Below are 8,212 nucleotides of genomic sequence, written 5' to 3' on the forward strand. Positions count from 1 at the left end.
ATTATGAAAAGACCTCACAGAGTGAGAATGAAATATAAATATTTGTAATGTAAAGCAAAATATATCCATAAAACCTTTTAAAAATTGGATAAAAGAGTGGTCCTTAGGAATAATGATGATAAATTTGCTATATTTTATAAACCAAAAGATGACAGATCTTCATAACTATAAACACACATCCCAAAATACCCTTGAGAATCCAATAAATGTTTTATTCTGCAATCAGGGCATCATCATAGACAAAATGTTGCCCTATACAAAAGCACTGATATAACATTAATTCATAAAAATTTAAGAATAATATTTTGAGAAGGTGTCATTATAATGAGTGCTTATATTCTTCTGATTACATGGACTTAAAAACTTTCAAAATATAGAACTCTAAAAAAAGAAAACAAAGCCAGATGGGAAAAGATGAGCCAGCTACACATAGCATTCCTATCATCCTTACTGCTACTAAGGTTGTTCCCAAAGATGCTTTAAGAGCTTCTAATGAAAATTAGTTTATATCCTAATAGCTCTTTTGAAAGTAAGGTTTTTTAATATCGATATTTTCTGCTTCTTATATCATCACACTTACCCCAGATATTCCTTCCATTCCTTCTCTTAGAAACTTATCCCATATAGCATATAGTATTTTTTTAGAGAGGGAAAACAAAACAGCACAATTGATAAATGCATTGAAAAATCCTGAAAACATGTGCAATGTAATACTGATGGATGTCTCACCTCCACAAGGGCATTCTCTAATGCCTTTTTAATTGAGACTTGCTTCATTTTTATAACTTTGTTATATTTACATTTGACTTTGTTTTTGTTATGTATCCCCAACATTTACATTGTTATAATTATCATGTATATTGTTTTCTTGTCTCTGCTTACTTCATTCTGCATCAGTTCATATATATCTTTCCATGCTTTTCTGTATTCATCATATCCTTCATTCCTTATAGCATAGTAATATTCCAGTGCATTCATATATTACATTTTATGTAGTAAATCCTCAGTTTATGGGATATATTTATATGTTGCTATAAATTTTTTAGAGTAATTTGAGCCTTTCTTTTTATATTAATAGCTTCTTGGAGTATAAATTCAGTTATGGCATTCATTGTTCACAGGGCCTGAGCATTTAAGTCATTTTATGTATTCTAAATTGCTTTCCAAAACTATCATATTTCACAACTCCACCAACAATATATATTAGTGTGACTATTATTCTACAAATCTTTGTCAATTAGCAGAGTATTATTAGGTAAAATCTTAGAGCTGTTTTGATGTGCATTTCTCTTAGCATTAGGTACGAGTATTCTTTCATGAAGATGTGAATACTTTTTAATTATTCATATCCACTGACAACTTATCTATTGAGTAATGACTATCAGTTTTATAAACATATATACACACAAATGTCTATATAAAATTATATAATTATAAAATGGCATATATATATACAATGTACATATAAATATATATGTATAAAATTGTATATATAGTCATATATTCAATATATGCATCTATTCATGTCTGTCAATTTTTTTCCCCATTTGACCACTTCCCTTTTTATCTTAGATATATTAATTCTAATTGTAATAGAATCTTTTTAGTTTTAAATAATTGAAGTTTTTTTCATAAATTGCTTTTATTTTTTTGTTTGGTCAAAAATACATCTCCTTGTCTGTGAGAATTACATGATTATTTTCTAATTTTTTATAGTGTTACTTTAAATATATGGGTCATATTCATTTAGATTGTATTATAAAATAAGCCTAATATCTGTTAGATTGCTTTCCAGTTTTCCCAGTAGTTTTATTAAATATTTTTTTCCTAAATAATGTTTCTACTTTATTGAGCATTAGATTATTGGATTTTATTGTTTCTTAACATTCCTTATTTAATCTATTGATTTTAAATCAATACCAAATAGTTTCAATGACTGCTGTTTTATAATATAATTTGAAGTTTGGAAATGCTATTCATCTTGTTCTCACATCTTTTGTTTTTCCAAGTAAATTAATATTATTATATCAACTTCTATTAAGTATCTTCTTGGTAATTTGATTTGTATAGCATTAACAGCATAAATTAATTTTGGTAGTTTTGTCATTTTTATCATTTTGACATGGTTTACCCATGATCATTGAATATTTTCAGATATTCAAGTTGTGTTTGATTTCTTTAAGGAACCATCTGTAATTGAATCTATGGAAGTCTTTTCTGTACTTTAGTAGGCCAATCCCAGATATTTTTCTGTCCATAATTGCTTCCTGTGTTTTACTATTTCATATAGAAATCTTGCTGATTTTTGAGGGTTTATTTTATAGCATGCTACTTTGCTAAAGCTATCAGATGTCTCAATTCATATCTATAGTGATTGCTTAGGATTTTTCCAAGTAAACTCTTATAGCATCAGCAAATAGGGATAGTTTTACCTTCTCCTGATCTATTGTATGCTTTTAATTTCTTTCTCTTGATTTATTGCTGTTATTAGCATTTCCATAACTATATTAAATAATACTAGAAAGAATGGGCATTTTTTCTATATGTCTATTTTTAGCAGAAAAAGTTATAGCATATTACCATTACATATGATGTTTGCTTTTGCTTTTAGATAGAAGCTTTTCTGATATTAAAAAAAAGTTCCTTCTATGCATATACTTTGTAGGATTTTTAGCATAAAATGCCATACTTTGTTAAAGGCTTTTTCTGCTTCGATTTATTGTGGTCTTAATTGTTTTATTTTTTAATATGATTAAGTTCATTTTTTAAAATGTTGAATCATCTTTGTATTCATAGTATAAATCTCACTTGGTTTTAATAAATAATTTCTTAGACAAATCCTTGTAATCTGCTTGACAAGATTGTATGAAAAAAATTTTAGTCAAAATTCATGAATGATATTGATTGACAGTCTTGCTTCTATAGTTTATCTTTTCCTGGTTGAGGTAAATAAATTTATGTGTCTAACAAAAGGATTCTGTAAGGTAATTTCTTTTTCAGTTTTTGAGACCAATTTGTGAAATATAATAATAACTGTTCTTAAAAAGTGTGGTAGAATTTTCTTGTGAATCTAGCAGGACTAGGAATTTTGTTTTGGTAGTTCCCATATCATTAGATCTATGGTTTTTTTCCCTTTTCTTTCTTTCTTTCTTTTTCTTTTTTTTTTTAAGAATTATTTATTATTAACTGGTCTTCTAATGGTTTGAGTAATTTACATTTTTGAAAGTACACCTCTCTTTTTTTTGTTTCCTTAATTCATATGATTGTCCATAATTTGCTGAGTATTCTTTTTATTTCTTCTGGTTTGCTATGATTTCACCTTTCCCATTTGCTATTTTATTGACTAGATTTTCTGCTGCTTGCTTTTAACTGGATTACCTAAGGATTTATCAATTTAATTTTCAGATAACAGTTTTTAATTGATAATTTTTAGGGTTTTTTGTTTCCAATTTATCATTTCTCTCTAATTTTAATATCTCTTCTTCTGTGCTTATTTAGACTAGTTTATTGCATTACACTTTGTAAAACAGAACCCATTACTGCCTTTTTGTATTTGTTAACAATAGCTCTGGGCTCTAGTACATGGTCAATTTTTGTTAAATGCATATATATAGATATATCTACACATATCTATTATCTATCTATCTATATCTATATCTATATCTATCTATCTATCTATCGATCTATCTATATGATATTCCATATGGAATTGTTAAATTATACATGTATGTATTTTTTTTTTGGTTGGTAAACAGCTAATTTATTGTCTTTAGTATATAGCAATTATAGTGTCAAAAAATGGAAAAAATAATAAATAGCTGTGATTGCAACACATAACTCCTGTTTATTAATTGCAGTAGTAAGCTTTATTACATTTTATTCCAACTTAAGTTTTCATTCTTCAGACTCTCCCGGTTTGTGGATATCAACAATCTTCAGAATCATCCTGACCATTTGTGTTGCAAGAGAAATCTGTTGTTTTTTGCCAATCAAAGTTTCTACAACATGTTGTTGTCTCATATCATTTGCACCCTTATGCAAGCAGTCAATACCAAGGGCAGGATTAATTTCTTTCACTTGTCTGGCTCATACATCAGTCATAGTTTGGATGGGATTCATACCACTATTTTCAGAAAGGGCCATGGGAATGACTTCTAATGCATCTGCAAAAGCTCTCATAGCATACTGCTCCAAAGAAGGACACTTTACTCTTTACTAACAGCTAAAGCACAAGATATTTCAGCAGCACCACCTCCATATACCACATGATTATCATGAACTAGGTTTCTGATTACACAGAGAGCATCATGAAAAGATCATTTTGCTTCTTCAATTATCATTTTATTTCCTCCTCTAATTAATATGGTCACAGACCTGGAATTCTTACATTTCTCTATAACAAGCATTTTGTCTTTGGTTGTTCCAAATAAGATCTCTTTTACCAGACCAGCAAAACCAAGTTTCTCAGGTGTGAGTTCAGAGAAGCATGGAACAATGTGCCCTCCTGTTGCAATGGCAATCAGTTCAATTTCAGGTCCCCCTACCCAACGGACAGCAGGTAACTTATGATTTGCTTCATCATCAAAACCCCACTGGCAAATGGCTAGGTTTACACCAATGAGTTTAATTTGTTCAATCATCTCTCCAAACCTCTCCTTTTCATACTTCTGCAGGGCCTTGTAATCTTCTACAGAAGTAACATCAAGCTTATGTTTAGTTTTTGGTTTGGGTGGCTCCAATGGACATGTTAAAATTGCAATTTTAGCATTTTTTACTTCTTTAGGCATTTGTGGATGACTAAAATCCTTATCCACAATTACTTCCTTAATTAGCTGAGTATTTTCAAGTCTTCCTCCTACTTTGCCTTCTACTTTGATAAGTTCAAAGTCAACATCTCTCGGTTCCATATCAGCTACTGTCAGGATAGCAATTATAGCAATTTCAGCCATTTGTTGGTGGCAGCTGTTAACTACTTTAGAACCAAGAGTTGTTTTTGCAGTTTGGATAAGCGGTTCAGTGTTATGAACATCAACTGGAAAACTATCACTGATTTTATCCAAATGTTCAATGACAATTCGAGCAGCCTGCTCATAACCATCTGCTATTCTGACTGGATGAATACCACGATCCAGCAGTTGTTCAGCTTCTTCAAGCAATGCACCAGCCAGAACAACTACTCCTGTAATCCCATCTCCAATCTCATCATCTTGTGATTTGGAAAGTTCAACTATCAGTTTAGCAATCTGATAATTGACATCCATCATGCTTAAAATGGTGGCACCATCATTGGTTACAGTCACATGGATCCTTATCCACCATCATTTTGTCAAACCCATTAGGTCCAAGTGATGTTCTCATTGTATTTGATACAGCCTTTGCTGCCATTATGTGAGATTTGAGGGCCTCCAGTCCCATAAGGCGAGACTTGTGCTCTTGGTCCTTGATGATGAGGAAAGGACGTCCATATTCGTTGAATGCCAGAGTCCCCATAGAAGACATGGTGGAGTTTGCAGGAATGTATTCTTTTACTGTCCCATTTACAAGGTGCCACAAATTTTTTAATCCTAGTTTCTCTAGAAATTTGTTCAGTTCCATATTTTCCTCTTCTGTTTAGCTTTCTGTTTCATTTATCCAAATCTGAAAGAGGGATACTGAAACTTCTGTCACTATTGTATTATTGTGTAGTCTTCTTGAAACTCAGATACTGTTACCTTTATGAATTTTGGTTCTAAGTCATTCAGGTAATGTAATTTATTAGTGATATTGGTTTGTTGTCCATGGTTATTTTAAGTATACTATAGTTTCCTTGTTTATTCTTTTTAAATTTTGAATGTTTGTTTTTGCTTTGGGGGGGCATACACTTGCAACTCCTATTTCTTAAAATTCATTTGATATCTTATAATTTTTTTAAGTCTTGTAGTTTTAATGTGTCTATGTCTTTCTAAAAATGTGTTTCTTTTTAGCAAAATATTGTAGAGTTTTGTTTTCTTATCTAATCTGCCTGTCTTTTTCATTTTGTTAGATTGTCTAATTTATACACATTTAAAATTATGAGAGTTAGGCTTATATTTTCTTCCATCTGGTTTTTATATTGGGCTTTTTTTCAAGTTATATTTTCCCTTCACTTCTGCTTTAAATAGTTATGATGTGCCTTCAATTACTTTACATTAATTTTTTAAAAGGGAATGCCCTACCAAGGTGTAGGATGAATGGACTTTTAAAGAAACAAATTCTTCACACCACACCCAGAGCAAGATTCCCATCTACTTATGCTTTTATTCCTGTCTCCTTTTGTATATTTAGAAAGAAGTTTATTAATTTCTCTGTTTTTACTATTACTGTTGCTTGGATGCTGTATTTATTCAATTTTCCTGAATTTCTATTATTTGGATTGTTAGAGCAACAAATAATCTCTTTGGCTCTGGTTTTCTTTCTAAAATATTTCAAATGTCTCCTTATTGAGTGTCATTTTTTTTTCATGAATAATTAAGCTCGGATTTTCAGGTAGATTACTCTGCACTACAAACTGAGTTCCATTGCTTGTTGAAACATATTATTCCAATACCTTCTATGTTTTCTGGTGGGTGCAGAATAGTCTTGCTTTAATCATCTTTCTTTTTCTTTATACTTGAAGGTCTTTTTTCTGATTGCTTTTTAGAATTTGTTGCTTCTGAATTGAACTGTTAAATTTAATGAATGTGTATCTTGAAGTTTGCAGTCTTCCATTTCTTGTGGAATAATATTCTTTTCACTTGTGTAATATAACTGCTAAAAAATCTAACTTGATCTTAATCATTATGGATTCATTGAAATATTGAAGTGTTTTTTTTTTAATCTTAGACCATATTAATAAGAGGCTGTGTGATAAAATGTACAGAGAATTGTTCTTTTCAGTTCAGGAAAATTATAGTTTAGGTTCTGCATCTGATAGATACTAGTTGTATTTATATACTTGATATCTCAGTGTTCTGAGACTATCAGATTACAGAGGGTGTGCTGATCTGAATTGCTAAAGAGAATTTACTCTCTATGCATTTCTAGTTAATGAAATTAAAGGCCCAGACCTAAAAAAGTTGTATTAATATAGTCTCCTGAATAAAGCATATAATAGTCCTGACAATCTCTATGTTGGCTGGACAACCTTTGGAGTTTTGACTTCAGTCCTGGATGACATATTTTAAGAGTGACATTAACAAACTGGAGTGTGTATAGGATGACCAAAATGGCAAGAGGAGTGGAAACTCTGTCATATGAGTAACTCTAGAAAGACTCGGGGAATGTTTAGCCTGAAGAAGAGAAGACTTCAGAGGGTACATGATAACTGTTTTCAAATATTTGAGAGGCTGCCATATGGAAAAGAGATTAAGCTTATGCTGTTTAGGTCCAGAATGCAAAAAATGGAAAAGGGAGAAGAGGAAAATAACCAGAGGGGAAGATCTAAGGGTGGAGATTGTGGAGAAGCAGATTTCAACTCAATATAAAGAAAACCATTCTAAGAATTAGTCATTAAAATGTAGTAGAAGGGATTACCTTTTGAATAAGGGAATTCTTAGTCACCAAAAGGAATAAATCAGAGACTACTTGACCACTTGTTTCTAATTTTGTACAGTCTTGCTTCAGAACTCATCAACTTTTTCCAGTTACCAGTGATCTCTTAATGGCTAAATCTAATGGCTTTCCCCTCTATCTTCATCTTTGTTGGCCTCTGTGAAGCCTCTAACACTGTTGATCATCTTTATCTGCTTAATATTTTATTATCTCTAAATTTTCATAATGACCTTCTAATCTGATATTTTCTACTTGTCTGCTTCTTCTGAATTTTCTTTGCTTAACCTTTGTCCAAGTTAGTTACTAATTGTGGGTATATGGGGCTCTGATCTGGGTCTTCTTTTTTGTATTATTTTACTTGGGAATCTCATCATGTATCAATCATATACCATGGATTAAATGGTCATTTTCATGATAATTCTTAAATCTATTTATCCATCCTTAACCTCTGTCTTAATCTCCAAACTCACATTTATAATCTCCTATTAGACATCTTGCATTGGATATCTCATGGACATCCAATTCAAAATTGAATTATTATCTTTTTTTCATTGAATAGGATGTTAGACTAGATAGCTTTGATAATTCCTTCCAATTCTAGAGCCTATGTATTAATGAGAATGCAACATCTGACATTTAATAAGGGCCAGTGGTCTTAAGATAT

General features: G+C 30.9%; 1 pseudogene; it reads right to left on the reverse strand.

Annotated features, from left to right (window-relative positions):
• Nucleotides 1-3,732: 3,732 nt before the first annotated feature.
• Nucleotides 3,733-5,504, reverse strand: LOC127558007 (T-complex protein 1 subunit epsilon-like; annotated as a pseudogene).
• Between the last annotated feature and the right edge of the window lie 2,708 nt (nt 5,505-8,212).

Source organism: Antechinus flavipes, chromosome 3 (assembly GCF_016432865.1).
Source record: "Antechinus flavipes isolate AdamAnt ecotype Samford, QLD, Australia chromosome 3, AdamAnt_v2, whole genome shotgun sequence".
Taxonomy (NCBI): domain Eukaryota; kingdom Metazoa; phylum Chordata; class Mammalia; order Dasyuromorphia; family Dasyuridae; genus Antechinus; species Antechinus flavipes.